The following is a 10306-nucleotide window of genomic DNA, read 5'->3' as shown; positions in this document are numbered from 1 at the left end:
ATATATTCTTTTTTTTTAGATTTTGTTTATTTATTTGTCAGAGAGAGAGAGAAGGGGAACACAAAGTGAGAGAGTGGGAAGCAGAGGGAGAAGCAGGCAGGAGGAGAAGCCAGCTCCCCGCTGAGCAAGGAGCCCAGTGTGGGACTTGATCCCAAGACCCTGGGATCATGACTTGAGCTGAAGACAGATGCTTAACTGACTGAGCCATCCAGGCATTCCCATAAAAATATATTCTAAGGATAAATCCAAAATCTTGGCCTTAAACACGTAATGCTATTTTTCTTTTAAGATTTTATTTATTCATTTGACGGATAGAGATCACAAGTAGGCAGAGAGGCAGGCAGAGTGAGAGAGAGGAGGAAGCAGGCTCCCCGCTGAGCAGAGAGCCTGATGTGGGGGCTCGATCCCAAGACCTTGGGATCATGACCTGAGCTGAAGTCAGAGGCTTTAACCCACTGAGCCACCCAGGTGCCCCCATGTAATGCTATTTTTACATAATCACTACTTTTTAGTTCAAAACAGTAACTTCATTCTCTTAGCTGTACACCCACATCCTTTGTGCCTTATGCTTATACAACTGCAATAGCCTCATACCTACCCCTCCTCCCATCACCACTCATTTATGCATACTGCACTAGATTAGACATCATCCAGGTAATACCTTATCTGTCATATTGTTGCTCAAAGACCTATGAAAGCGTCCACTTTGTTACATATTAACATCTAAAATCCTTTATAAGTGGCTCTGTTTGTGTGATATGTGTGTATGTGTGTGTTCTATATATGTTTTTAACCCTGTTGCCCTCCAAATAGTCTTTCATTCCTAGATACTGGGGCTTCTCACTGTTCCCTGAACATATGAGACACTTTTTTTTGTGCCTTTGATTACATCTCACTTTTACATGAAATATTCCTCACCAAGGTTGCTAATTGTCAAAAAATCTGTGATGTACAGTGATCTTCAAATTTCTTCTGTTCAAGTACCCTTAATAAATGATAAAAAGAATAGTGGAATTATATCACATTTAAAGTATTTTTAAAAGTTATCATAAATCTACATAAAAAATGATACAATTTCCAGCATGTTGTCTTACCAAATAAAATGATTAACACTGTAAAATATATCTGCTATAATCTATATGTCTAGTAATTTTAAATCCACCCTCACACTTTAAAAATATATTTCTCCTTAATAATTATATCAATCCTTTTTTAATCCATGAATTCATATTTCTGTCCACTTGTCCCACAAAATAGTTTTCCTAATATTTTTAACACATATTTTAACTTGAAAATTATTTATTGGTGACTGTATCATAATTCCTTAAAACAAAAAATGCATACAGATCGAAGTTATAAGTTTCCTGAGACCAAAGTAAATTCTTTTGAATATTATTATATAGCTATTATAATTTCATAGCTGCTAAAAAGCAACATATATCTTGTATTTCAAAAATTTATTTAAAGAATAAAGCATAAGAATTCAAATCTACCATTCTGAAGTAACTAGTAGAGAACTTGTCCTCTCATAATAAAAATAAACAAATAAATAGACACAATGTATAAAATAACATTGGACTCTGGGGACTACAGGATTGTGATTCCCAAGAGAAGGGAAACAAAGGAGATTTTTATGATAATTTTTAAAAAATATTTTATTTATTTATTTATTAGATAGAGAGAGAGAATGCATGGGAAGGAGGGAGTGGTAGAGGGAGAGGGACAGACTCCCCACTGAACAGGGAGCTCCACAAGGGGCTCAATCCCAGAACCCTGGGATCATGACCTGAGCTGAAGGCAGATACTTAACTGACTGAGCCACCCAGGCGCCCCTCTGATAATTTTTAAACGTTAAAAAAAGCCCACTATATGGTGTCTATAAAAATGTATTTGAAGATAAAAAATGGAAAGGTTAGATATTTAAAATAGGAAAAATTCTGTATACATTCTAATTATAAGAAATCTAAATTACCATAATATCAGAGAAAATAGAGGTTGAGGAATATTATCATGATACAGAAGGCTATTAATGATAAAAAGACAAATTTATTAAAAAATATAAAAATACTAAATGTATATACACCATTAGAGCTATAAGATGTATGAAGAAAACACTGAGAGAAATCAAAGGAGAAATTAATAAATCCACTATTATTGTTGGACATTCAAAACCTCCTCATCAGAAGAAGTTGACCAATAATGAGTATGCCTATAAAAGACCTAGTCTACACTATCAACAACTTATCTACTTGATATTTGAAGAACACCATATGTAACAACAGCAGAATCACATTCCATTCAAATGCATAAGCAACACTCACCAAGGTATACTATATGTTGAGTCTGATAACACATTTAAAAAATTTGAAATAATATAGCATGTTCCCTCATTAAAATGAATACAAATTAGAAATCAGAAAAACATATCTGGATCATTCACAAATATTCAGAAATTAACCAACATTCTTCAAAATAATTAATAAATTTTGGAAGGAAAATTATAGGAGATCTAGGAAGCATTTGGCATGAAATTCAAAAGACATCACAAGATAGCATATTTGTATGATACATCTAAAATAGTGTTTAGAGGGTAAATTATAGCTTTAATTGTCCATGTTTGAAAAGAAGAAAGATCTAAAAATCGATGGTCGAAGCTTTCCTCATGAGACTCTAGAATAAGATGATCAAATAAAACCCAAAGCAAACAGAAAGCAAGAAATAATAAATCTAAATAGCACAAATTAACAAAATAGAAAACAGAAAAACAACCAAGAAAAGAAAAATGAAACTAAAGTCCAGTCCCTAGCAAAAAAACAACAAACTTTATAATACTCTAACAAGATTGAGTTAAAAAAAAAAAAGTCACTCTTGAAAATTTAAGAGAAACAATCACTATGAATCCTTCAGATATTATACTGTAAAAGGATAGTACTATGAACAGCTTGGTGATAATAACTACAACTACTTAGATAAAAAACACAACTTTCTTGGAAAATAAATTGTCAAAATTGTCATAAGAAGAAATAGAAAAGCTGAATTTCCCTATCTTTCTTATAAAAATTTAGTCTGCAATTTAGAATATTCACACAAAGGACACTTTGAGTCCAGATAGCTTTTCTGTTGGAGGCTATCAAAATGAAAGTATAAATAATGCCAAACACACAAAAATCTCCCAGAAAATAAATTAGGAACAATTTTCTAACTTATTTTATGAGGCCTGCATTAACATCATTAGACATAGACATTACAAAAAAAAAAAAAAAAGAAAGAAAGAAAAATAAAAGCCAGCTACAGGTCAATATATTTCATGAATACAGATGCAAAAGTATTTACTAAACTATTAGCAAATCTATTACAACAATATAGTTTAACAATATAGATCCTGAATAAAGCCATATGAATATCTTAGAAACACATTCATACTCTACTTTCATAAATACCAAATTTAACATACTAGCAAGAAAAGAATATGCAAATCTTATCAGCTTACCTGCAAATAAGCAGGTATGATAAGCTTGTGTTACTTAGTAGTAAGAGTTTATTTTTTATTTTTATTCTTAAAAGATTTTATTTATTTATTTGACACACACAGGGCGGGGGGAGCACAGAAGCTGAGGGAGCAGCAGGCAGAGGAAGAGAGGGAAGCAATCTCCCTGCTGAGCAGGCAGCCCAACGCAGGACTAGATCTCAGCACTCTGGGATCATGACCTGAGCCTGGGGCAGCGACTTAACTGACTGACCCACCCAGGTGCCCCTAATAATATCTTTATTAAGATTTTATTTGTTATAGTAGAAATTCAAACTTCTTTTTTAAATTAATTTTATCCTTCTAGTGAATCCCAAATCAAGGTTCTCTTGGGCCTATGTTACTTATGAATTATAAAGTAAGAGTTGTAAAGAATTACACGTTAAAAGATTACAAATTATGAATCATTCATGATTATTTTGTAAACATTTATGGAAAACAGTAAATACAGTAACCAAATAAAACGGTGGTCATAGGGATGCCTGGGTGGCTCAGTCATGAAGCATCTTCCTTCGGCTCAGATCATGATTCCAGGATCCTGGGATCCAGTTCCACATTGGGCTTCTTGCTCAGTGGGGAGACTGCTTCTGTCTCTGCCTGCTTGTGCTTGTTCACTCTTTCCCTCTCTCTGATAAATAAATAAATAAATAAATGAAATCTTCCCCCAAAATGATGAACATATATATTTTAAACCAAAGAGAAAATTCAGCTTCTTATGATACACCACCAACTATCACAGATAAACATCTTTATTAATGTCTTAGGTTAAAAATAATTTTTAGAAATACCAATAAAGTGCCAGGGCAACACATTGTCTCCCTGTAGCAAGAAGTATCTAAAGTATTTGTTAAATAAATTCTTCCTCTAGAAATATAAGCTCTTTGAAGACAAGGATTATGTCTTTAAATTTCTTTTTATCTTTACATAACAACGTTATACAGAACTACTTAAAAATGATATCTTAAACTAAAACCACAAAATGTCCACTGCACTTTTTTGGGTTTGGTTTGGTTTCATTTCATTTCAATTTGTTTTTCTGATATTCCAAATAGAAAACCCATTTCATTTCAAAAATCTCACTTAATTCTCCTATTGCTTCTGTGACTTGTGACTGGATTATCTTTTATTCCTGGAATTTACTTCTATCCCACAGGCACCTGAGCTTTCAGTATTTATTGAATAGAACGTTAACCTTTTCTTCTAATGGGCCCCTCACTTCCCATTTTAAAATTTTAGGAAGAACTTGGGGAAAAGCCATGTTGACATTATCATTATTTGTAAACCATACAGCAACAACCTAAATGTTCATGAACTTGTACAACAAATGAAATAAAGTAAAACAAAAGGGCCCTAGGGAATTTGTAGTCAAGCAGCTCTGATATCTCTAGTATTAAACAAAACAAAATCATGACTTGTCTAGTCTCTTTGATGTTTACCTATGTAATTAATGTTTTCATTCAAACACTTTTCACACAATTTAGCACAGCCTGATGCATGATTTTAAATCCATCCATACATATCACAATTATTGTAACCTGATTTGCCCAATCCAAGTTAAAATATAACTGTAGCAACATTCAGAGTATATTTCCCTGTTCCTGAAACATTTAGTTTCTCCCACAGTACTGATTTGATTACAAGCAGAGAGGGAATTTTATATTCTGCAAATAATTGAAATTTAGAAAATGACAAGAAAATAAGTCTACCATATAAAGGCAACGCAGGCATTGAGAGAAATGGAATATCTTAGATAGGCTTTGAAAAACTGTGCCCTTCATTTCCTTCTTCTTTATTCTTTCCTGCCCATGAAACAAAATCCTCCGTGGGGCTTGCTGTGAAATTGAGCCATGTATCATGACGTACGTTTTTAGCCAGGCCAGTCACTGCCCAGGCACAAGCTGCAGATTCCCACTGCACCTTCAAACTGCATGACAAATAAAGAATCGCCCTGTCAGGATTCCACCCTAGCTTACCCAAATTGACAAAAAATTTCTGAATTACACTGTTCCAGGGCTCCTGCATTGACAGGAGGCAGTCAAGCCTGACAACCCTTTCCCTCTTGTCTGTTATCTTGAAATCAATTGCACAGCCTGATGCACAGAATAATGGCTGTGGACTATTCTGCAGGACTTGGCCCATCTGGTCACTGAGGAAGACAGCATTGCCGGCTTCCTATGGACCTGGGAGGAGCATGCTGCTACACAGAGGTGACCTCCATCTCTCCACCTGGCCCTGCTATTGAGGAAATCAGTTTCACAAGTGTGCTCATTCAGAAATAAAAACAACTTTGCACCAAGGCATATCCATCTTTGTCTTTAATTAAGAGCTCTGGCCTCTTTGAGATTAAATAGTGAAGTGCAAGCAAAGGAAAGGGCACGAATTCTCTGCATTAGTCACCATATTGTGTGTAAGTCCCTTAGTTAAATTCTTGAAAAGTTAAGGCATTTCAGAGGGAAATCGTAATTTGGTTATTTTATGAAACTCTATATATTTTGCCTTTGAAGAAAATTCTTATATTGGTTATATAATATTTTTATTACCAAAGTTGACTAATGTTACTACAAAGATTAGTATTTCTCAAGCTGGTTCTCTCAGGTAAAAGATCGATTTATATTTAATTGTTTGAAGCTGATTACATAGCCTACTTGTTTTACATTTAAAGAACTGTGTTATTCGTCAATTATAATAAATGGACCCTGAGTCTATGCAGACTGCAAAGTACTCCTAACTTTTTATTGGAAAGAAAAAGGAAAGCAAGAGAGCAAGAAGAAAAAGAAGAATAGAAGGAATGAAGGAAGGGAGGGAGGGAGGGAGGGCGGGGGGGGAGGAAAAAACAAAAGCTGATTTATATATTTAAGTTAGTGAGATTTATGGATCCTCATATTTCCATGGTTTCATTTTTATAGTTTGTTTCTAGTATTTTTTAAACCCACAATTAACTGGTTTTTATTAAATTTCTTTGTGATTCCACCTGATAAACTGCCATATAGCACTAAACACATAGCATTACAAGAGTCTGCTCATTGGATCTCCTGTTCCATTCTTATCTTCCTACAGCACATTCATTTAGCTCTGCAAAGTGATCTTTTAAGGATATAAATCAGAATCTGATCCTTTTCTGCTCAAAAACTTTCAGTGCCTCCCATGTCACTCAGAATAATAACCAAACTCTCTCTCTCAACAAGGCTATAGGATCTGTCCCTACCTGTCTCTCTAAATTTGTCATCCAACAGTCTCCACAGCTGCTCACCCTACTCTAAACAGAAATCTGTTCCTGACTCAGGCCTACTGTTTTCCTCTAATGGTGAAGTCAGTTGTTAAAATTCATTTGGTCCCAGATGTCTGTTAAATACTCAATATAATCTCATAGATTACAAACCCCATGAGGTCAAGAATTTTGTCTGTCATGCTCCCCACTGTTTTTCTAGTACCTAATAAAGTATATGTTCAAGTAACATGATATTAATTTTTTATTTACCTCACATAAACTCTGTGAGGAGAAGATTCTAAAAGTGACTCTTGTTTTGTTCATCAGTACCTTGGCTAGTTCTTGAACACAAACATCACTTAAACATTTGCTGGATAAACTGACCTAAGAAAAGAAACTATTAAATAAGTGCATTGTGAAACTGATACAGAATTCAGGTGGTCATAAAAGTTCCAATCATATGGTCACTTTAGACAGAAATTAAAATAATGTTAATAAATTTACACAGATGAGAGGTATTGTTAGTTGATAAAAGAACATAATTTAGAGCATAACATTTTAAACTATTTTTTTAATATGTTTATTTACTTATTTGACAAGACAGAGATCACAAGTAGGCAGAGGCAGGCAGAGAGAGAAGGAGGGGGAAGCAGGCTCCCTGCTGAGCAGAGAGCCTGATCCGGGGCTCCATCCCAGGACCCTGAGATCATGACCTGAGCTGAAGGCAGAGACTTTAACCCACTGAGCCACCCAGGTACCCCCAACATTTTAAACTATTTATATCATGGTCCAAATTGTGATTCTGCCATTTATATCTAGTTGTGACTTTGGGCATGATACTTAAATTAATTCATCCCCTTCCTCTTCCACAAACAATAGTGCATACCATCTCCTAACATGTTAATGTGGCAACATTGGTAAAGTTCTTGTAGGAATGCTGGTATACTGCAGGTGGTTAAAAAAAAATCATCTATATATCATCAACCTAAGTAGTATATGATGTACTTCTATGTCCGAATGATTATAGTTGTAGGCTTCAGTGATTTAGAAGTGTTTTTGAAGCCTGCTAGCCCCATCTATTTGCAGCTACAGAACATAATGTCTTCTTCTGGGTAGGGTGGAATAATGAAAGGCAGACCACAGTGAGCAACAGAAATAAACTCCTGATATTCGTACTGCTTATCAGGATCCTTATTCCATTCTGATTACTGGGATTTTTATCACATACTAGACAGCACACATATATAAGAAAAATCAAAATCTCTTTTTAGAAAAAAAAAAAAAAGGTATTCTTTTTCTGCTTTGCATGAACTTCAGAATGAAGCCACAAACTAGTAGCTTTAATAAACTGACTGCAATTTGACACGGTTAAAGTCTTAAGAAAATAGCCTACTATGTGAGGCTGACTAACTTCTGACCCAGATATTTAAGGAGCCGAACTCTTGGCTACACAAGGTCAATAGAATACAAGAAACACAAATTCCAGAAGACTTGTGGTTAGGTTTGATGTTACAGAACATGCTCAGGCTATCTGTAGAATCACTCTCTATCTACTGTTTCAAGAGAGTAAGTCATGCCAAAAAAGTCCACTTTGACAAAAGAAACTTTCATTAATCAGGATTTGTGAACTATCAAGTTAGTTTATATCCATAGATTCAATATTTTTTCACATCATAATGAAGATTAGGTGTTTCATAATCTAATGCAAGACATCCCAAAATAGGCCATCAATTAAAATAATAAATTTTATTATTCAGACCAGGACTGAAATTGGAAAATCAAATCCCACTGTGATTTATGAATTAGAAGGGAAATAACAGGAGATCTTTGCTATTGGGAAGCAAATAGAATAGTTCTGACAGCTCCCCTACCATGAGATTTTTTTAAATGGATATCATTATTATTGCATATGTAAGTAAATTACGTACATCCAGAATTCACTGCTCATTTGTTCCAATTTCCTCTTTGTTCTGGAAACTGGTCCCCTTACCACCAATAGTTAACAAAAGAATGCTATTCTAAATACTTTGCTCCATTGGTGATAGCTGATTGGTTCAAAAATCGGTGGCCGATCTAAACTGAACTGATAAAAGCACCGTCAGGGAATTTTGAAACTAGAAGTGAGAAAAAGAATCAGATATTCTGGAGACAAACTGGAAAGTCATCACCCTCAGCATTGTCAGCAGTGACATCTGGTGTAACTTAAACTGGAAAGACGGAGAAGAAACTATGAAGCATATACACAGCAGGGGACAGAGTCTGAATGCCTTGGAATGTTTACCTCCCCTAAGTTGTTCTTGGTTCTTATAAACCAACCCACGTTTTAATGTTTCCATTGTTACTTAAACTAGTTTAAGTTGGGAGTGACAGACACTTCCAGTTAACCTCCCAATAGCCCTTCTCCCTTCCTTTCTTAGTAGTAGAACAGGTATGTAGAACACTCACTAAAGGATAAATTTCCCAAGTTTCCTTGAAGCTAGATAGGACCCTATCTCTACTTCTTTCTCCCTTTTGCTGGATACATTGTAGATGTAAGGGTGAGCCTTCAAATGGTTGCCTACATCACAAGGTAGAAGCTGTGCATTGAACTTAATGGTGCAAAACATTGAAAGGAGGCTGGCTTTCCATATCTTTGGAGCCACCATACTGACTTCAACTGCTTATGTTTCTGTGAAAGATAAATAATTTCTTTTTTATTGGGCAATTGTTATTTTGCATTTTCCCTATCTCACAGACAGTCTTAATCTTAAACAATAATGCATTGGTTTTCTGTCACTTGGAAACAAAAGAGTTATAACAAATATATCATCTTATTCATTTATAATCAGAAATTCTTTGTTTCCACTTATCACATAAATAGATGTGATAGAAATGACTAATATCTTTGCCATCTGTTAGATAATATTTGCCATTTTCCTTAAGCCAGAGTTTATTACTTCATTTCAAATTGACCCATCCTAAAATTGATGCCTTCTGACACTAGTGATGCATTGTGGTCTGTCAGCTATAAACTGAATTTGGGTGCACTGAGTAGAGTGTCTTTATTCTCTACACAGTGATTCCTGCTAGTTTTAACTGAAGCTTCCCTGTTAACAATGGAAACCTTTATCCCAGTAGAACAGAAGACAGTCATCGAAAAATTCTTTCATATGATATGACTGACTGTTTTAACACAAGATTTGCACATTAAATAAACTGACAGGTTAAATAAGAAGATATTATATTTATCTAAAGAAAGCAAAATGAAAAGAATCCTTTTGCTTTTCTTTTTTCCTTTATAATATTTTTACCTTTTATGTTCAAATTACTTAAGCAACTTGTTCTTTAAGGAGAAAACTTTTGCTAGAGGTCTATGTAGTAAGTCTCCAGCTCCTAGCAATTTGGCTATCAGCATGTCATTTTATCTAATCGGAAATGTGCTTGTTATTATGATTGTTTTCAAATTGATTTGTGCCATCCTTTCTGTCCATGTGATAGCAGAGTTGGAAGAAATCTGTTACATCTTTTTCCAAGAATCAAAACTCCAGTCAATCAGAACATTTTCATAAATCAGGAAATGTATAGACAAAATG

At 34.6% G+C, this 10306-nt stretch overlaps 1 long non-coding RNA gene across 1 annotated transcript; it reads right to left on the bottom strand.

Moving 5' to 3' along the window:
* Positions 1–4104: 4104 nt before the first annotated feature.
* Positions 4105–9402, bottom strand: LOC125100304 (uncharacterized). Its single transcript, XR_007127496.1, has 3 exons — positions 9296–9402; positions 6732–6735; positions 4105–4154 (listed from the first exon to the last, which is right to left on the bottom strand). It is a non-coding gene; the product is annotated as an uncharacterized LOC125100304 (long non-coding RNA).
* Positions 9403–10306: the final 904 nt, after the last annotated feature.

The sequence above is a fragment of the Lutra lutra genome, chromosome 5 (assembly GCF_902655055.1).
Source record: "Lutra lutra chromosome 5, mLutLut1.2, whole genome shotgun sequence".
NCBI classification, from domain to species: Eukaryota; Metazoa; Chordata; class Mammalia; order Carnivora; family Mustelidae; genus Lutra; species Lutra lutra.
Note: the sequence above shows the minus strand (reverse complement) of the source record. Positions and strands in the feature narration are given on the sequence as shown.